This window comes from Pseudorca crassidens, chromosome 3, assembly GCF_039906515.1.
Source record: "Pseudorca crassidens isolate mPseCra1 chromosome 3, mPseCra1.hap1, whole genome shotgun sequence".
NCBI lineage: Eukaryota > Metazoa > Chordata > Mammalia > Artiodactyla > Delphinidae > Pseudorca > Pseudorca crassidens.
In genome coordinates this window covers 35594924-35617341 of record NC_090298.1, presented here as the reverse complement: position 1 = coordinate 35617341, position 22418 = coordinate 35594924, and the positions used below count along the sequence as shown (strand labels likewise).

The following is a 22418-nucleotide window of genomic DNA, read 5'->3' as shown; positions in this document are numbered from 1 at the left end:
AGAGAGAGGCATGGACATATATACACTACCAAACGTAAGGTAGATAGCTAGTGGGAAGCAGCTGCATAGCACAGGGAGATCAGCTCGGTGCTTTGTGACCGCCTGGAGGGGTGGGATAGGGAGGGTGGGAGGGAGGGAGATGCAAGAGGGAAGAGATATGGGAATATATGTATAACTGATTAACTTTGTTATAAAGCAGAAACTAACACACCTTTGTAAAGCAATTATACACCAATAAAGATGTTAAAAAAACAACACACACACACACACACACACACAAAGCTGTTAGAGTTTACGAATTCTGGCCACTTTTCTTAGTCTAGAGCAGTGATTCTCAACCAGGAAGATTTTCTCCCTTGGGTGGCATTTGACAAGGTCAGGGACATTTTGGGTTGTCTCATGTTGGGGGGAGTTGTGTTGCTGGCATCTAGTGTGAAAAGACCAGGGACGCTGCTAAACGTCCTATCATGGAGGCAAAGCAGCCTCCACACTAAGGACGTATCTGACCTAAAACATCAATAATGCCAAGATGGAGAAACCCAAGTCTAGAGAGAGAAGCTTTAGATGGATGGTAGCCCAGCCAAGTTAGGCAAGTAAGAATTAAATTCTTGGGGCAACCCTTGTTTTTCTCAAGTCTCATGGACATTCTTCATACTCGTTTAGGGCTTAAATGAGTGTTTAGGGGAAGCTCAGATATTAATGCAGTGAGAAAAAAGTTAATGTAGAAGCAGTTTGCACTAAATTGTTTCTTGGATGCCCTTTCCTGAGTATGTTTCAAAGTAAGTTGGTAGGTTGTCACTTCTTTTTTTTTAAATTTTATTTATTTATTATACAGCAAGTTCTTATTAGTTATCTATTTTATACATATTAGTGTATACATGTCAATCCCAATCTCCCAATTCATCCCACCTCCACCCCCCCACCCCCTGCTTTCCCCCCTTGGTGCCCGTACATTTGTTCTCTACATCTGTGTCTCTATTTCTGCCTTGCAGACCAGTTCATCTGTACCATTTTTCTAGATTCTACATATATGCATTAATATATGATATTTGTTTTTCTCTTTCTGACTTACTTCACTCTGTATAGACAGTCTCTAGGTCCATCCACATCTCTACAAATGACCCAGTTTCATTCCTTTTTATGGCTGAGTAATATTCCATTGTATCTACGTACCACATCTTCTTTATCCATTCATCTGTCGATGGGCATGTAGGTTGCTTCCATGACCTGGCTATTGTAAACAGTGCTGCAGTGAACACTGGGGTGCGTGTGTCTTTGGAATTATGGTTTTCTCTGGGAATCAGACTCCCTGACTTCAGGTTGCCACTTCTTTATAAAAGATTTAACTCTTTGATATGATTGGAACTCCCAGACCAACACTGTTTGGGTGTAGTCTCACTTCATCCCAAATCCTTGCAGCCAACCACAGATTCGATACGATCAGTGCTGAGTTAACCCTCCCCCCAGTACAGTCTCAGGGATGAGAATCATTCTTTTATGCAGAGGCTGAGGCATGTTGGATGCAAACCCACCCAGACAGTTTTTAATGATGGAGTCTTGGCTTTGCGGTCCCGCCCCCTAGAGCATGAGCCAGTTTAGAAGATGAACTCAATAACTGAGCGTTTGCCATTCTAAGCACCACCACTTTTAAACTGCTTTCAGTGTAAATTTTTCTAAAATGATCCCACATACCTTTGCTTTTTGCAACAGATGATACCGCAATTAATTTAATCTTCTCTTAATGGTTTTAAGATATCATTGTTATGGATGTCATTTGTTAATCCCTGTAATTGCTTTATGCACTGAGACAGAAACAGTGGTTCAAGCAAAGTGTTTACTTCACTGAAGTTCTTGTGGCCTTAGTAGTTAAGTGAAGCTTGCTATTTTGAGCTCCCTGCCTTCAAAGTCACCAGACATAGAGGGTGAGCATTTCCTGAAGAAGTAGAAAGAAATCAAGTAGGTCTGACATGCACTCTCTCACCCATTTCACAGGCTGTGAACTCGCCAACGAATCTGGACTTGCAGAGATAAGCCAGTAAATGTGCAAACTCAGTTTTTTACATGATTTTTTTGATATTAACTAACCCAGGGCTGACTATTAACCATGCTCTGAGTGGCTAAGTGCTTTTCATGCATTATTTAATTCCATCCTCATAACAACTCTACAAGATAGGTCCAAGTATTTATCCCCATTTCACAGACACAGGAGGCTGAGGCAGAGAGACACTGAATACTTTGCCTAAATGACAGAACCCAGATTTGAAGCCAGACAGTCTGACCCCAGAGTTTTGTTTTAACCACAACTCCAGAGGCTGCAAAATGATAGCCTGTGGGCTAAGCATGGCCCAGAGATATGTTTTGCTTGACTCACATAACATATGTAACTTTGGAGTCACTGAAGTTAGGCAGCTTGTGCCTGGCGCAAAGCCCCAGCCACGGGGCGAGCAAAATCCAGGCCCCACTTGACTTGCATGGCCATGGGCACCGGCATGAAGGAAGGGATGCCATTTTCTAATTTGGAAAGAGGAGCCAGATGAGCTAGGGGCAACTCTGGTTATCAACAATTTGGGTTCTTCGCATGAAATTCCAAATTTATGTCTTCTCAGGGAAGGGAAGGGAATAAAAAAGAGGAAAGAGGGAAGGAGAAAGGAAAAAAGGAAGGAAGGAGGAGAGAGACACAGGGAGGGAGGGGGGAGTTAGAATCAGTATTCCTCTGTGGTGACAATTTTTCTAGAAGGGACATGTGCTTGCCTGTGAGCAACTGGCTCACTTCACACATTTCTGTTACCTGCCAAGATGCCATAGGCTTTCCAAATTTGTGACCTCTGTATTCCATTACACTTCCGGCATTTTGTTTTAAAAATCCCCTCTCGAAAATGGGTCCACTCACAGCTCTTCAGCTAAGTTTTAGCCCCCTCTGCAGAGGAGCAAAAAGCAAGTCCAGCTCCTGAGCTGACAAGCAGGGTGGATTCTGTTTTCCTTTGCAGGCTGAAATTCTTGTTTCTTAGGACACACTGTTCTCTTGAGGCTCTATGTGTGGCAGCCAAAAACAAACAAAAAAACCCCCAACCTTGTGTGTGGGCAGCCAGGTGTGGGGCAAGGCCTTAGGCATCTCATAACTGCTTCCTTATCAAGGTGCAAACTGCCACATGAGTGTCTACATTTTGGAGGCATCACCATCCCTTCTCCTACACCTCAGTAGGCCTCACCCAGGCCTGGAGCTTGAGGACAACCAACAAAGAGCCACGGGAAAGGTGACTGGAAGATAAAGGTTACTGCTGACTGAACAATAGTCATCTGGGGGGGGGTGCCAGACACTCCCCGCCTCACCTAGCACTCCGGCGTATGCCACAGCTGTCTCTGCCAAGCTGACGTGATCCAGCGGTTCCTAATGGTCTCCCCAGGCTCTTACCAATGGACCTGCTAGCTGGTCTACAGAGACACCTGTTGCCAATATAGTAAGTGGCTAGGAGACCTGGAGCGTCACCACCCTTCCCTACAGTTGTCTGAAGACATCAAGCAGTCACTACTCCTCACTGGCGTGTGCCAGGTTTTACCGTGGAAGCCAGAAGGAAATCATTCTGTCCATTGGATCTATCTCGTACCAGGAGATTAGAGACGGATAATAACTTTTATCAAATTCACTGGAAACAAGGGAAAGCAAGATCAGTAAGAGTTTGGACCAGAGATTTTCAACCTTGCCATGCATCAGAATGACCTCTTGAAAAAGAAACTGTAAATTGCCTATTTAATAACAATTCTCCCCTACTTCTGTACCTATAGAACACATTTTTATGGGGTTGTCAATGTGCTCAGCTTAAAACAAACCAAAAACCTCCACATTTTCCAGGTTCTTCCCTTGCAGAAAGGAATGGCCCTATGATGCTGACTAACGAGATATAAGTTGAAGTCACCAAGTAGGACATCTACAAAGAAAACAACCTTGGCTGGATTCTCCATTTACCTTTTATCCTTCACCCTTCAAATTCTTGCCTTGAAACATGGTGCCTGGACCTCCTGCAGCTATTTTGTGAGCATGAGGAAGAAGGCAACACGGTAAGGATTATGGATTAGAAAGTTAGAAGAAGCTGATGACATTTGCTAATAGAGACTATAATACTTTTGGTATGGGAACTTTGCAATTTAATTTTTCTGAGTCTCAGTTTTCTGAAGGATTATATTACTTCCCTTGCAATGTCTTTAGGGGGATTTAAATGAGATAATGTGTGTGAAATTGCCTCACAGTGACTAATATAAATTGGTTAATCCAGTCAACAAATAAATCATTCCTTTCTCCCCTCTAATCAGATCTCCAGACTCAAGGAGAAAGTAAGCCATTCTTGCTTGCTACTGGCTAACACTTTCAAAGCGGGCCTCTGTATAAAGTGTTTGTATAAAGTGTTTTTGGACTTGGTGTCAACTGGCACAGATACTACTGAGTAAACAAGACTCGAGGCAAATGAAAGAGATTCCCTTCAAGGTGACTAGCAGGAAACCAAGGTAAGTAGCAGATGGGGCCTTGCCAGGCTGAAGTAGAGGGAAGGTGTGGCCTGGCTCAGTAGGGAACCTAAGAGTATCTGAGATACAGCAACCATCAGGAAGTTTCCTAAATCCCCTTACAGCCCCAGACATTTGTCCCCCAGAAAATCATGGAAAAAATGGAAAAGAAAAACCATCCATTTATGACTTCAGGGCCTGAATACCTAACACCAAGAGGGGGCCTGCCATTCCTCCCCACAACTACAAGCACACACGTTATTTTGACACCGATGTGTATGCGAGCCACCGGTGAATAGTGACTTTTCCAGTGTTTTCCACTTTACAAAAAATTATAGAGGAGCTTCAAAATGGCGGAAGAAGTGGAGATCACCTTCCTCCCCACAAATACATAAGAAATACATCTACATGTGGAACAACTCCTACAGAACACCTCCTGAACTCAGGCAGAAGACCTCAGACCTCCCAAATGGCAAGAAACTCCCCACGTACCTGGGTAGGATAAAAGAAAAATGAAAAAACAGAGACAAAAGGATAGGGACGGGACCTGCACCAGTGGGAGGGAGCTGTGAAGGAGGAAAGGTTTCCACACACTAGGAAGCCCCTTTGAGGGCGGAGACTGCGGGTGGCGGAGGGGGAAAGCTTCGGAGCCACGGAGAAGAGCGCAGCAAAAGGGGTGCGGAGGGCAAAGCAGAGAGATTCCCGCACAGAGAATCAGGGCCGACCGGCACTCACCAGCCTGAGAGGCTTGTCTGCTCACGCGCCGGGGTGGGCAGGGCTGGGAGCTGAGGCTCGGGCTTTGGTTGGATCCCAGGGAGAGGACTGGGGTTGGCGGCATGAACAAAGCCTGCAGGGGCTAGTGTGCCACGGCTAGCCGGGAGGGAGTCCAGGAAAAAATCTGGAGCTGCCTAAGAGGCAAGAGACCACTGTTTCAGGGTGCCCAAGGAGCCTGTGCAGCCCGCCACTGCCACGGCCCCGTGATCCAGGGACAACTTCCCCGGGAGAATGCACGGCGCGCCTCAGGCTGGTGCAACGTCACGCCAGCCTCTGCTGCCACAGGTTCGCCCCGCATCCGTACCCATCCCTGCCCCCGGCCTGAGTGAGCCAGAGCCCCTGAATCAACTGCTACTTTAACCGCAACCTGTCTGAGTGAAGAACAGACACCCTCGGGAGACCGACATGCAGAGGCGGGGCCAAACCCAAAGCTGAACCCCGGGAGCTGTGCGAGCAAAGAAGAGAAAGGGAAATCTCTCCCAGCAGCCTCAGGAGCAGCGGATTAAATCTCCGCAATCAACCTGATGTACCCTGCATCTGCGGAATACATGAATAGGCAACGAATCATCCCAAATTGAGGAGGTGGACTTTGGGAGCAACGATATATATATTTCTTTCCTTTTTCTCTTTTTGTGAGTGTGTATGTGTATGCTTCTGGGTGTGATTTTGTCTGTATAGCTTTGCTTTTACCATTTGTCCTAGGGTTTTGTCTGTCCGTTTTTTTTTGTTTTTTATTTTTTAGTATAGATTTTAGCAGTTGTTATCATTGGTGGATTTCTTTTTTGGTTTGGTTGCTCTCTTCTTTCTTTTTTTTATTGCTTAAAATTTTTTTTATTTTTCATAATTATTTTTTATTTTAATAACTTTATTTTATTCTACTTTATTTTTCCTTCTTTCTTTCTTTTTTTCTCCCTTTTATTCTGAGCCATGCTCATGACAGGGTCTTGGTGCTCTGGCCAGGCATCAGGCCTGTGCCTCTGAGGTGGGAGAGCAGAAGATCAGGACACTGGTCCACCAGAGACCTCCCAGCTCCACATAATACCAAATGGTGAAAATCTTCCAGAGAGCTCCATCTCAACACCAACACCCAGCTTCACTCAACGACCAGCAAGCTACAGTGCTGCACACCCTATGCCAAACAACTAGCAAGACAGGAACACAGCCCCACCCATTGGCAGACGGGCTGCCTAAAATCATAATAAGGTCACAGACACCCCAAAACACGCCACCAGACGTGGATGTGCCCACCAGAAAGACAAGATCCAGCCTCATCCACCAGAACACAGGCACTAGTCCCCTCCACCAGGAAGCCTACACAACACACTGAAAAAACCTTAGCCACTCGGCTAAGCCACTTAGCCACCAAAAACAACAGGAACTACAAACCTGCACCCTGTAAAAAGGACACCCCAAACACAGTAAGTTAAGCAAAATGAGAAGACACAGAAACACACAGCATATGAAAGAGCAAGGTAAAAACCCACCAGACCAAACACATAAAGAGGAAATAGGCAGTCTACCTGAAAAAGAATTCAGAATAATGATAGTAAAGATGATCCAAAATCTTGGAAATAGAATGGAGAAAATACAAGAAACGTTTAATAAGGACCTAGAAGAACTAAAGAGTAAACAATGATGAACAACACAACAAATGAAATTAAAAATTCTCTACAAGGAATCAATAGCAGAATAACTGAGGCAGAAGAACATATAAGTGACTTGGAAGATAAAATAGTGGAAATAACTACTGCAGAGCAGAATAAAGAAAAAAGAATGAAGAGAATTGAGGATAGTCTCAGAGACCTCTGGGACAATATTAAACACACCAACATTCAAATTATAGGGGTCCCAGAAGTAAAAGAGAAAAAGAAAGGGACTGAGAAAATATTTGAAGAGATTATAGTTGAAACCTTTCCTAATATGGGAAAGAAAATAGTTAATCAACTCCAGGAAGTGCAGAGCCCCTTACAGGATTAATCCAACGAGAAACATGCCAAGACACATATTAGTCAAACTATCGAAGATTAAATACAAAGAAAAAATATTAAAAGCAGCAAGGGAAAAATAACACATAAGGGAATCCCCATAAGGTTAACAGCTGATCTTTCAGCAGAAACTCTGCAAGCCAGAAGGGAGTGGCAGGACATATTTAGAGTTATGAAAGGGAAAAAGCTACAACCAAGATTACTCTTCCGAGCAAGGATCTCATTCAGATTCAATGGAGAAATTAAAACCTTTACAGACAAGCAAAAGCGAAGAGAATTCAGCACCACTAAACCAGCTTTACAACAAATGCTAAAGGAACTTCTCTAGGCAGGAAACACAAGAGAAGGAAAAGACCTAAAATAACAAACCCAAAACAATTGAGAAAATGGTAATAGGAACATACATATCAATAATTACCTTAAATGTAAATGGATTAAATGTTCCAACCAAAAGACGTAGACTGGCTGAATGGATACAGAAACAAGACCTGTATATATGCTGTTTACAAGAGACCCACGTCAGACCTAGGGACACATACAGACTAAAAGTGAGTGAATGGAAAAAGATATTCCATGCAAATGGAAATCAAAAGAAAGCTGGAGTAGCAATTCTCATATCAGACAAAATAGACTTTAAAACAAAGACTATTACAAGAGACAAAGAAGGACACTACATAATGATCAAGGGATCAATCCAAGAAGAAGATAGCACAATTGTAAATATTTATGCACCCAACATAGGAGCACCTCAATACATAAGGCAAATGCTAACAGCGATGAAAGGCAGAATTGACAGTAACACAATCATAGTAGGGGACTTTAACACCCTACTTCCACCAATGGACAGAGCATCCAAAATGAAAATAAATAAGGAAACACAAGCTTTAAATGATACATTTAACAGGATGGACTTAATTGATATTTATAAGACATTCCATCCAAAAACAACAGAATATACTTTCTTCTCAAGTACTCATGGAGCATTCTCCAGGATAGACCATATGTTGGGTCACAAATCAAATCTTGGTAAATTTAAGAAAATTGAAATCGTATCAAGTATCTTTTCTGACCACAACGCTATGAGACTACATATCAATTACAGGAAAAAATCCATACAAAACACAAACACGTGGAGGCTAAACAATATGCTACTTAATAACCAAGATATCACTGAAGAAATCAAAGAGGAAATCAAAAATACTTAGAAACAAATGACAATGAAAACACAATGACCCAAAACCTATGGGTTGCAGCAAGAGCAGTTCTAACAGAGAAGTTTTTAGCAATAAAATCCTACCTTAAGAAACAAGGATCATCTCAAATAAACAATCTAACCTTACACCCAAAGCAATTAGAAAAAGAAGAACAAAAAACCCCCAAAGTTAGCAGAAGGAAAAAAATCATAAAAATCAGATTAGAAATAAATGAAAAAGAAATGAAGGAAATGATTGCAAAGATCAATAAAATTAAAAGATGGTTCTTTGAGAAGATAAACAAAATGTAAAAACCATTAGCCAGACTCATCAAGAAAAAAAGGGAAAAGACTCCAATCAACAGAATTAGAAATGAAAAAGGAGAAGTAACAAGTGACACTGCAGAAATACAAAGGATCACGAGTGATTACTACAAGCAACTATATGCCAATAAAATGGACAACCTGGAAGAAATGGACAAATTCGTAGAAATGCACAATGTTCCAAGAAGAAACAGAAAATATAAATGGACCATTCACAAGCACTGAAATTGAAACTGTGATTAAAAATCTTCCAACAAACAAAAGCCCAGGACCAGATGGCTTCACAGTTGAACTCCATCAAACATTTAGAGAAGAGCTAACACCTATCCTTCTCAAACTCTTCCAAAATATAGTAGAGGGAGGAAAACTCCCAAACTCATTCTACGAGGCCACCATCACCCTGATACCAAAATCAGACAAGGATGTCACAAAGAAAGAAAACTACAGGCCAATATCACTGATGAACATAGATTCAAAAGTCCTCAACAAAATACTAGCAAACAGAATTCAACAGCACTTTAAAAGGATCATACACCATGATCAAGTGGGGTTTATCCCAGAAATGCAAGGATTCTTCAATATATGCAAATTAATCAATGTGATACACCAGATTAACAAATTGAAGGAGAAAAACCATAAGATCTCAACAGATACAGAAAAAGCTTTTGACAAAATTCAACACCCATTTATGATAAAAACCCTCCAGAAAGTAGGCATAGAGGGAACTTACCTCAACATAATAAAGGCCATATATGACAAACTGACAGCCAACATCGTCCTCAATGGTGAAAAACTGAAAGCATTTCCACAAAGATCAGAAACAAGGCAAGGTTGCCCACTCTCACCAGTATTATTCAGCATTGTTTTGGAAGTTTTAGCCACAGTAATCAGAGAAGAAAAAGAAATAAAAGGAATCCAAATCGGAAAAGAAGAAGTAAAGCTGTCACTGTTTGCAGATGACATGATACTATGCATAGAGAATCCTAAAGATGCTACCAGGAAACTACTAAAGCTAATCAATGAATGTGGTAAAGTAGCAGGATACAAAATCAATGCACAGAAATCTCTTGCATTCCTATACACTAATGATGAAAAATGTGAAAGTGAAATTAAGGAAACACTCCCATTTACCACTGCAACAAAAAGAATGAAATACCTAGGAATAAAACCTACCTAAGGAGTCAAAAGACCTGTATGAAGAATACTATAAGACACTGATGAAAGAAATTAAAGCTGATATAAACAGATGGAGAGATATACCATGTTCTTGGACTGGAAGAATCAACATTGTGAAAATGACTCTACTACCCAAAGCAATCTACAGATTCAATGCAATCCCTATCAAACTACCAGTGGCATTTTTCACAGAACTAGAACGACAAACTTCACAATTTGTATGGAAACACAAAAGACCCCAAAGAGCCAAAGCAATCTTGAGAAAGAGAAACAGAGCTGGAGGAATAAGGCTCCTGTACTTCAGACTATACTACAAAGCTACAGAAATCAAGACAGTATGGTACTGGTACAAAAACAGAAATATAGATCAATGGAACAGGATAGAAAGCCCAGAGATAAACCCACACACATATGGTCACCTTATCTTTGATAAAGGAGGCAAGAATATACAGTGGAGAAAAGACAGCCTCTTCAATAAGTGGTGCTGGGAAAACTGGATAGCTAAATGTAGAAGAATGAAATTAGAACACTCCCTAACACCATACACAAAAATTAACTCAAAATGGATTAAAAACCTAAATGTAAGGCCAGACACTATAAAAGTTTTAGAGGAAAACATAGGCAGAACACTCTATGACATAAATCACAGCAAGACCCTTTTTGACCCACCTCCTAGAGAAATGGAAAGAATAATAAAAATAAACAAATGGGACCTAATGAAACTTCAAAGCTTTTGCAGAGGAAAGGAAACCATAAACAAGATGAAAAGTCAACCCTCAGAATGGGTGAAAATATTTGCAAATGAAGCAATGGACAGAGGATTAATCTCCAAAATTTACAAGCAGCTCATGCAGCTCAATATCAAAAAAACAAACAACCCAATCCAAAAATGGGCAGAAGACCTAAACAGACATTTCTCCAAAGACGATATGCAGATTGCCAACAAACACATGAAAGGATGCTCAACATCACTAATCATTAGAGAAAAGCAAATCAAAACTACAATGAGGTATCACCTCACACCGGTCAGGATGGCCATCATCAAAAAATCTATAAACAATAAATGCTGGAGAGGGTGTGGAGAAAAGGGAACCCTCTTGCACTGTTGGTGGGAATATAAATTGATACTGCCACTATGGAGAACAGTATGGAGGTTCCTTAAAAACTAAAAATAGAATTACCATATGACCCAGCAATCCCACTACTGGGTATATACCCAGAGAAAACCATATTTCAAAAAGATACATGCACCCCAATGTTCATTGCAGCACTATTTACAATAGCCAGGTCATGGAAGCAACCTAAATGCCCACCGACAGACGAATGGATAAAGAAGATGTGGTACATATATATATACAATGGAATATTACTCAGCCATAAAAAGGAACGAAATTGTGTCATTTGTAGAGACGTGGATGAATTTAGAGGCTGTCATACAGAGTGAAGTAAGTCAGAAAGAGAAAAACAAATACCGTATATTAAAGCATGTATGTGGAACCTATAAAATGGTACAGATGAACTGGTTTGCAGGGCAGAAATTGAGACATAGAAGTAGAGAAAAAACGTATGGACACCAAGGGGGGAAAGCGGTGGGGGGGTGTTGTGAAGAATTTGGAGATTGGGATTGACATGTATACACTGATATGTATAAAATGGATGACTAATAAGAACCTGCTGTATAAAAAAATAAATAAAATTTAAAAAAATGATCCCCATAAAAACAACCAAAACCAAAAAAACAAAACAGAAATGGGCAGAAGACCTAAACAGACATTTCTCCAAAGAAGATATACAGATTGCCAACAAACACATGAAAGGATGCTCAACATCACTAATCATTAGAGAAAAGCAAATCAAAACTACAATGAGGTATCACCTCACACCGGTCAGGATGGCCATCATCAAAAAATCTACGAACAATAAATGCTGGAGAGGGTGTGGAGAAAAGGGAACACTCTTGCACTGCTGGTGGGAATGTAAATTGATACAGACACTATGGAGAACAGTATGGAGGTTCCTTAAAAAGCTAACAATAGAACTACCATATGACCCAGCAATCCCACTACTGGGCATATACCCTGAGAAAACCATAATTCAAAAAGAGTCATGTAGTACAATGTTCATTGCAGCTGTATTTACAATAGCCAGGACGCGGAAGCCACCTAAGTGTCCATCGACAGATGAATGGATAAAGAAGATGTGGCACATATATACAATGGAATATTACTCAGGCATAGAAAGAAACGAAATTGAGTTATTTGTAGTGAGGTGGAGGGACCTAGAGACTGTCATACAGAGTGAAGTAAGTCATAAAGAGAAAAAGACACACCGTACGCTAACACATATATATGGAATCTAAAACTAAAACAAAATGGTCATGAAGAACCTAGGGGCAGGACCGTAATAAAGATGCAGACCTACTAGAGAATGGACTTGAGGACACAGGGAGGGGGAAGGGTAAGCTGTGACAAAGCAAGAGAGTGGCATGGATATATATACACTACCAAATGTCAAATAGATAGCTAGTGGGAAGCAGCCGCATAGCACAGGGAGATCAGCTCGGTGCTTTGTGACCACCTAGAGGGGTGGGATATGGAGGGTGGGAGGGAGACACAAGAGGGAGGGGATATGGGGATATATGTATATGTGTAGCTGATTCACTTTGTTATAAAGCCGAAACTAACACACCATTGTAAAGCAGTTATACTCCAATAAAGATGTTTTAAAAAAAGAAAAAAAATTATAGAATTCCACAGTTTCTCCTTTCTCACCAGCAGTTTCTTGGCACCCAGACCTGAGTCTGGTAACTTCCTTTTCTTTAAAGCAGACATCAGCACACTTTCATTGGCAAGGGCCAGAGAGTAAATATTTTCGGCTTTGTGGTCCATACGGTTTCCGTTGCAACTACTCAGCTCTGCTGCTGTAATGAGAACCCAGCCACTGATAACATGGAAAGGAATGGACGTGGCTGTGTTCCAATTAAATCACATTCAAAAAGCAGGTGGCCTCTTTTTGCCAAAAGTTTGGCAGTCTCTGCCTCAAAGGACACTGGACCCATGCAAAACCAGAGAAGAAACATTTGGGGAGACCTAAGACTCTCTCACCAATAATCATTACCTTGAAACAAGCCAGAGGGCTTGAAGTAAAACCAGCAGAGGAAAGGGAAGGAGAGGGCAGAGGCAGACATTCCCACAACATGAGACACTGCCTATCATGCAAAGCCACAGACTCAAATGTTCCAAGATTAATGCAAATTGTGATAAGGAGAGGCAGAGAACGCCATCTGATTGCACAGAAGGGTTAAGATAGATAAATTCAAGTGAATAAAATAATCTGTAGACTACAGCATGGGGGTTCCATACAAAGGTCAGGGAACCATTAGGAGTAGATGGGAAATACCAGCAAGAATTTCAGCCTTTGGCTCTTCAAGGACAAAAGTAGGGCAAGAGGCAGATAGGAGGTAAGAGGTTGGGGCAGGAACAGAACACAAGGCCCAAACAGATGCCCTCCAAACCTCAGAGGCCCCCTCACTCCTGGTCCCAGCACCGCTTGGCGCTGGTGTCATTGCTCTGCTTTCTCCCTTACTCATATGCAAAGTGTTCAAATGATGAAAATAACCTATGTGGGATGAAACGTGGAGAAAGTGAGGAAAATAGGGAATGCACTGGAGAAAAATTAGTCAGAGGAGGGTCATCATGCCTGGCGTAGCTTTCAGGAAGGCTGGTCTTTTGGCTTTTCCGTGGCTGTTACTGTCTCCTAGCAATGTACTTTTGTTTCACTACTCTCCTTGCCCTGAACTCCATTCGAACTTCTTTTATAAATAACAGCCAACATTTACGAAATATTTACGTCATGGCAAAGTTCTAAGCATGTTATGTACACATATGTTGATCTTCTTGATCCTCAACTCCGTGAGGTAGGTCCTATTATTATTCTCATTGAAAAGATGAGGCAACTGAGTCACAAAGAAGTAATTTTTCCAGAGCTACACAGCTAAGGCGCAACAAAGCTGAAACTGGAGCCCAGACAGTCTGGCTCCAGCGTCTATGCTCTCGGCCATCAAGTTTCCCCGAGTTCACCCAGCCTTCCTACTCCACATACCGAAAGCTAGCACCTCACATCAACAACTCCACTCGACCTTCCAGTGCATGTCACTATGTGTTTTTTCCATTTTCTTGAGAAAATGTAAGACGACTTTCAGATACAATTACCAATTTACAGAAAATAAAGAGGACAGAAAAACATCTCAAAAGATACCATGGGGAAGCAATCAGCAAAATCCAGGCTGTAGTGAACTCTCTGGAATAAACAATTCAGTTTCTTCAACCAATAAATTGCAGATAGAGACAGAGGGAGAGAGAAGGAGAGAGATTTTGAACCTCCAGATTAAAAGGGATTTGAAAGACTTGTAACCAATTGCAGTATGTGGAAATTTGAAGCCTGACTCAAACTATCAAAAATTATGACATGTATGAGATAATTGTAATTTGAACAGTATATGAATATTCAATCAGTTAAAGAATTACTGTTAATTTTAAATATAATAATGGTATTATGAATATATCTTAAAATGTGATCTTTTAAATAAATGAGGTGATAGATATATTAACTAGATGGAGGAATCCTTTTACAAGGTACATATATCAAATTATCATAAGGCACACTTTATCTCACAATTTTATCAATTACACCTCAATAAATCTGGGGAAAAAGGAAAAAACTCTTATCTTTTAGAGACGTATACGGAAATATACTAATGAATGAAATGAAATGATGTCTGGATTTGCTTCCAAATAATATGGGAGGGGGAAATTAGGTGGGGAGAGATGAAATAAGATTGCCATGAGTTGATACTATTGAAGCTGGGTAATAGCTATTTGAAGTTCACTAAACTATTCTGCCTAATTTTATAAATGTTGAAAACTTTATATAACAAGGACTTTATAAAAGTTTGAAGGAAAGACATTCTAGGTCTTAAAAATAAGATGTCAGGCAAGGAGGAATTTCTACATTTATTGGTATTTCACCTGTATGTACATGCATAGTGTCTTCCTCCTTCCGCAGCTGTTTTAAAGCTTAAGGGAAGAGTTTAGAGGAACTTCAAGTAGGGGAGTAAACTGTTCTTGTTCCTGAAAGATAAGCCTGGGAAATGCTGGAATAACCTGCAACTTAGTTTCTTAATGAATGAATTTCTTGAATGTCACTCACATACTCTCAGCAATGAAGTATAACCCTCTATAATCCCCTCCAGTGCTTCCCCATGCTGCTGACAAGCTCAGGGTAGGAAGCATAAGAGGGAAAAAAAATCACACCCACAGGTCTTGGGATTGGAGGGTGAAAAGGAAATACTCAGCGGAGGGAAGTATGGAACATCTATACACACAGAGTGAAAGGCCATATGGTGTCATGTTCAAGTGACTGTCCCAAGAGAGCTAGGTTTCAATCTCAGGCCCACAACTAGTCAGCTGAGCAAGCCTAGAGGGTCAGTTAACCACTGTGGACCGCAACAGTTTTATCTGAAAACTGAAGGATTTGGATTAAAATTCCCAGGACAATCCATCATCTAAGAGGTAAAACTAAAGATTTATGCTCTCAAAAGCTGGCTTGAACACTAGACCCAGTTAGATTACCCAGTTCCAGTCTAACGAAAGCTGCTTTGAAAGGTTACCACTGAGCCACAGAGCCCTGGGTTTTTGGCAAGGCAAAGAAACCAGGTGAAATTAGTGAAGTCAGGAAGAAACTATGTTGAATAAGATGAAATGTAAAAAGTAATACGCCCTGCACTGGGATCAATGACTCAACTAAGGGGGTAGATTATGGATGAAAATGACAGATGAGAATATATGCGTTTTTTTGTTAGGACACTGGTAACCCTGGGCATTCAGCCATCCACAGGTGCCAGTTGTCCTGAAGGCAATCTGTCCTTCAACAGCTGTAGTCAGTATTCTGTTGGACAGGGCATACCCCACACAAACCCACAGGCCAAATACTGCCTCAACTTCCAGGAACTAGGCTCCTACCTACAATGCAACGCATGGATTTCCATTTGGCATCCCCCAATCAGGCACAGCTCCAGACCTGCATCTCAGTACAGATGTATCCAACGTATCTGGCCTTAAGCTTTCTGCATGTCATCAGGTCTGCATCAAGACTTTAAGAAAAAAAAAAAAAAATTGGTCTCCTTTGCTATGTGACCTTCAAAGAGAACAAGTCATAGGAAATGAAGAAGCCTGGTATATTCAGTTAGTTGACAATACTTTTGACCTGAAATGGCAGAAATCATTCACTAGTCACAAAGAACTAATTCCCTCTGCTCAGAAAGCCTAATTATGTTTGTGCTTATGCTTCCCCTTCCGACACAAAGTACCTCTTCACAAAGCAGGGAGGCTTCCAGCTGTGTTGCCTCAGCTGGTCTTGACAAGAGAAGAAGTGAGACACAGGAGCAGCCTGGCAGCCTCTCAATCTGCAATCTCTTCACCAAGGGCTAAGTCACAGCCAGCTGGATACCGGCAGCTTTTTTTCTTCCTTTCTTTTTTTTCCTTAATAAAAAGAAGGGCGTTCCCAAAGGATCAGGGCTACTGGACATAATTCGTAGAATTACTGGTGACTCAGCAAGCAGAGCTGCTGTCAAGGGTGGATCTGGGTATGTGGTGAAGGGGAGCACAGATAGGATTGACGTCATCTTCAGGAAAGCTCCTGCCCCCAAACTAACCTGCAGCAAGAGATGAAATATTCACCAGCATCTCCAGCAGAATGAAAACATACAGAGCTAACTACCTCCGAGATTCCTGAGCTCCACCTCCACCGTCACTGCAAGCTAAGGCTTTCATCCTTCCTCTACTGCAAGGGTTTCTTCCTGAAATTTGAAGATACGTACACAAGCTTCAGTTACCTACACGAATAGCTCTCTACTCCAATCCAAATGAACATACTACCTCATAGGTCAGGGTTGGGCTAATTTTGAGGCCAGTACTTTTTTTTCTGATATCGTAGTAACAGGGCAGTGACAAAAGGCTGTCCAGAGGAAAAACAAGAGATGGTGACAGGGCGGGCAGGGGTGGTGGTGGTGGTGGTGGTTATGTTTAATACAGGATGAATAATGTAAGGAAGACATGTTAATAAATAGAGTAACCGATATTAATAACCCACTAGGCTGGCAAGCAACAGGTGAGATGACTGTAATATTGGTGGAAAAAATTAGCTAATACGTAAGTCTCTCAGGGGGGTAGGGAAGACAACTTTTACTCTTCAGCCATACCGTGTCACTCTCAAAGGAGTCTATTGCTGTATTCTTTTTCTGTGTGCACATCTCTCATTACATACGAGGTGCCTAGAACATTCTATAAATACTTATGAGATAGATGGAGTGAACTGAATGTGTCACGGGCACACCTTCCTTCTAGCTATTATTTTCCCTTCTCTTTCTTGCTTGTCTATAAAAGCAACACGTATCTTATAAACGTCTCTGTCCTCCTCAAACAAAGCAGGGGGAGGGGGGCAGCATTGGAAGGCATGTGACTCAGTTAAATGTGTCACTTAGTTCCATACATGTGAAAACAATAAAATGTAGATGCTAGCATACTGTCTCAGTGAGATGGCACATATTCAGAAACAGAAACACGAAGGAATGGGAGCTTCCATCACCTGTCTAAGGGGGATGTGAAATTGGAAACTTAATTCCAACCACTTACGTGTCTGGCTCTGATGGCCAAGCATCGCTCCAGAAAGAACACATTTTTACAGTGTAGTTCACTCATCTATAAAGGACACTGAGCAGAAATAAATATCCAGCATTAAGAAGATTCTCCTTTAGATTTTTAAATTCTGGGAGAGGAGGTCATCCACCCAAGGATCAGCTTGCTCTACACAGTTATATTCAAGTCAGTTAGCTTTCTTACTTATCCCCCCATTCAGGCTAAGCTGTGCTTGAAGGTACAGAGATGTCCGTGACTGCCTCACAGCAAATTTCCAGAAGCCAGAGTGCCAAGCAAAGGCTTCAGATTCTAGGTTAGTTACATGGACGGTATATCTCCTGGATTCTGCCACTTTCATGTATATCCATCCACGCTCGATGGTATTGGAGGAGTTTTAGACAAGAGAGGACATAAGGAGACATTTTTTTCCCCTAACAAGTCTTGAATAATGAGGGTCCGTTTCTAGATATTAGGAGTTTGAATAGGGCTCCATTCCCTCTTGAGCTACATTACTAGTACCCAGCAAGACAGAGAACAGGGAGGCAAGAGCTTATGTATGATCTCTTCCTTCTCCCTGAAAATGACCATCCTGCCACTTCCAATCAGCCAGCGCATGGTTGCCAATAGTTCCAACAGGAAGAGAAGTGTAATGTCAGCCAGTGAGCCTTAAGGTTCAGTCTTGGTTTTGATGTTCCATTTAGTCCCTGTTGTTCCTTTTGACTTCCTAAAATACTTCAGTTACAGGGTTTATGGCAAGTTTGGCTGTGACAAGTAGAATTAAGGATATGCCGTCCTATGGGACTTAGATTCTCTCAAGCATCCATTAGAGCTCCTATTCCCTGCTGAAGTGAGGAATATTCCCAAGAGACTTGAAGGTTCACTTTCTGCCCTCTGAGAGATCAGTGTCAGTCTCTTAAATGACTTCCCCATGTTGGTTACATAAAGTCGTGTTCGTTGGCCTCTAGACAGCGAGGCCTACCTCAGCTGAAAAACCATGATGGAAGAGTTCCAGAATGACTGTGGAATAGGCAAGATCATGAGAATTTGTCCACCCTGGTTGTATTTTACTGCTATTATCATAGTCTCTTGGCAAATGAAAGCTGGAAGAAATAGTTAAGCCTAATACATGTATAAAGCGTGTGTAAAACTGTTACTTGGGCATATGTAGTACACAAAAGCAATGCTTTTAAAAATATCTCTTTTGTACTAAATTTATGAGCATTAGTAGACCCTAAAATGTTACTTTCTTTTCTGCTATCACTGTACATGCATCTCAGTAATAACAGATAATGCATGATGCTTCTAATTATGAGTTAGATCCCACACAAAATCATTTATTATCAGATACCACAGTCCTCTTAGAAAGTCATATAGAAAGGTCTGAAACGATGTAGCTTATCAATCTATGTAAATACAAAAAGTGATTTTTAGGCACATAACCCCTAAAGAAACAGGTTTCTAGTCTTTTTTTTTTTTTTTTTAAATCAGAGCTTGAGAATGTTTAAATATTTTGGCAGTCATTTAAAAAAATACTTGAAAACCTGAAATGAACACAACGTTGTTAATCAACTATACTCCAATAAAATTTAAAAACATACTTGATAACCAAAGTTTTAAGAGTCTACTATTAAAAGAACACTTTTCCCAATAATATGATATACGAAATTCCTTCTCTGTTGTAAAGACAGGCCAGCTTTATTCTAAGCAATGGCTTTCATTTAACACAGTAAGTCTTCTATCCGCCCACCTCCACTGACACACTTGGCAGCAAAAACCCGTTTTCTGCCTTACAGAATCACTCAAACTAGTAAACCCCCAAGCACTCATGGGGGGCAGGGGGGTGAGCACTAACCTTTTGAAAACACCATTTCCCTTTTATCTTAAATGTACCAAATAATGGCGTTTTTACACAATAACATGACTTTCCTGACAGCAGGCATCTGATCTCCCATTACACATTCCATCCCTTTATTTGTGGTGATCTAAACTATGTCTTACATTCTTTGATGCCTCCGCCCTTTAAATACTTGTGTAGGCTTATCTGTGCTTTAAGTTAATTTTTGCCCCTTGTGTGCCAAATCCCCATTTAATGCTCAAAACCTTTACCCAGGCAACAGAATTTTTGGTTCCCTTATCTTGAATTTGAATGCACATAAAATACGCCTTTTCATATCGCCCCATGTGTAAAGCCGTACCTTTAAGCTGTGACACCAAGATGTGTTCCCTAATACTTAACCATCCCAAACATATTCCTCCAAAGATTTTTTTTTCCCAAATGAGCAGCAAAAAGAAAATCCGGATTATAATTAACATCTGCAAATGTTAGTTCATAATTTACCATTAGTTAATTGTTTAAAATCACTCTTCTACATATAAACATAACCTTACATCAAGTTGAGCCACAGCCCTCTCCACAGCCCCTTCCTTGGGTTCACCTCTATTTCTGCCTATAGCACAAAAAGCCCATCTGCATCTCCCTGAACATGCACTCCTGGTCTCAGGAGGGACCAACAACAGAAAGAGACCACAGTCAGTTTTTAGCTACACACATCAGATATATTGATTAATAGAGCAAGGTAATTTCTATATGGCTTAAACCTGAATCATAAGCAGTCCCTTGCCCATATTTCCCTTTACTTTTTATTTCACTTTTCTCTACCCTAATCCTCCATTCCTCAGTATTAGCCACTTTTTTTTTTTTTTGCCCACCAATAGCCACTACAGGGATTTGCTGGTCTTTTAAGCTCAATCCGCCTTTCGCCTGATCATTACAGAGCCACCCTCCAGTAGTCTGAAGGGCAAAGCTACAGGCTTCACAGCGGCCATACAATTGCAGACATAAAAGTGAGCCTTTTTACAGCTCTGCCTTCTTCAAAATTGCTTACAGAAACAGCGCAAGGAAAAGCCAGAATTGCCCGAACATGATGTAGGGCAAGAGCAGAGGCAGGGGAGAAAAGAGGCCGTGTGGTTTTTCTTTTCCTGCAGCTAGCGGTCACTCTTCCGTGAAGCCCTAGTTCGCTTGCTGTTCAAGGTCTCAAGTCTTACCTAAACTTCCTAATCTTTTGCCTTGAAAATACCACATGCATTCCTGTCTTCATGCCTTAGTGTGACCCACACCTGCTGCCAGGAATGTCCTCTCCCTCCACCTGGGGAGTGAAGTCCCACCCACAGGCCCAGCCCCGGCATGAGCCCACGCCTTGGAGGGCAGACCTCCTCATCCATGCCTCCTGCCTCCTGCCGGGCCTGGGGAAACCTGACTCTCCTCATTTAGCACTTTCCATATTCTCCCCTGTAGAATATATACAAAAAAGTATGTCTGTTCTGGAAAAACAGCCACTATGTAGTGATCTAGGGATTGTATAGACATTTCTAATTCTCAAAAGAACTCTGCAACATGGTATTAGGTCCACATTTTATAGAAAAGGAAACAGCTTCAGGAAATTGAAGTCATGGGCCCAAGGTCATACTTCGATAGAACTAGGGTATGAATCCAGGCCTACCTGCCTCTGAAACCTGTGGCTGTTTCATTCTGCTCATTGCCTCTATTTCTGAAGTGAAAGTAAATGCTTTAAAACCAGGCCTGTATCTTACACCTCTCAGTGTCCTCAGTTTGTACTCTGAGTACTTAATGCATATTTATGGAAGGGTTACATTCAAATGAGACTGCATTTCCTGAGTATAACACTATAGAGGTAGAGGGCCAAAAGGCAGAAGAAAGCAATCTGGGATTCAAATTTCTGCAGCTAATCCATAAAGGCAATGACCCATAGGCATGATAATCCACTGTTGGCCAGATATCCAATTCCACAGAGGTCTCCTGCCTAATTTCACGATGTCAGAGTGTAAGTACCAGTGTTTACTTCCATGGCTGTTTCTGCTCATCCAATGAGCTTGCTGGGCCTGGAAGTAATCCTTCTGGCTGTTAGAAATATTAGGACAACAGCTGGTAATGTCATTTGCAGTGTCCGAAATGGAACTTCCATTTTTCCCCCACAAGAAAAACTTATGTGTTTCTTCTCAAGCGCCAGGCTTACTTCAAAATGAAAACCTTCACGTCTCTTCGATGGTTAGATTTTTCTGATGACTAAAAAACACAGTCAAACGAGCCCCCCCCACCCCCATTACAGGTTGTGGGATCATCACGTTTTATAGTCTGGAGTCATTTCAGGAAACATGTTTGTAATTGTGAGTTTTGAATCTGTGCAATTACAAGATGAGATACAAATAGATACTACCATATTGCTTTTGGTAGGGGATGGAGGGCACTCTATTTTTTAAAAAGGAAAAGCATGTAAGATTACTTTTTTTAAAAAAAGAAAGAAATCTGTCACAGCCACGATATACCATGGCCAGGCAAGATACTGGGCACCGGATTAAGGCTGTTTGCTAGGGCAGCCATATCTGTGGAGCACAGCTCACCTGACCAAACTTTGCTGACCTTTCATGTTGCATTCAGAGTCCTGGGCATGGCAAAGTGGCATACGCCAATCAAGGCCACCCCAGCTATCACAAATGCAAATATAGTCAGGTGGATTCAAAGGCAAAACATAGCTTTGCTAAGCTAGCTCAGATTTCTAGGTCAGGGTTATAGTTATAGTTCGTGCAATTTTGAGATATTAGTAAGCTCCTTCTATGCACTGGTACACGGCACTCATAATTAATGTGGTGATCCCATTACTGGGAGTAAATGTGGTCTTGGGAAGCACTCCACCTAATCCTTCTGGAAAAAATAAAGTAGAAGCCACAGGGGACCACGTGAGCCATTCCACTATCTGA

At 41.4% G+C, this 22418-nt stretch overlaps 1 protein-coding gene across 3 annotated transcripts in view; it reads right to left on the bottom strand.

Moving 5' to 3' along the window:
• GHR (growth hormone receptor) overlaps positions 1 to 22418 on the bottom strand; it is a 272691-nt gene that overhangs the window by 207022 nt on the left and 43251 nt on the right. The window contains exon 1 of one of the 3 annotated variants that reach the window (XM_067730611.1): positions 16316 to 16336. The exons of the other annotated variants lie outside the window; for them this stretch is intronic. The gene's annotated coding sequence lies outside the window, so the exon portion shown is untranslated. Of the gene's footprint in view, positions 1 to 16315; positions 16337 to 22418 lie in introns of those variants that run through there. 3 annotated transcript variants of the gene reach the window in all.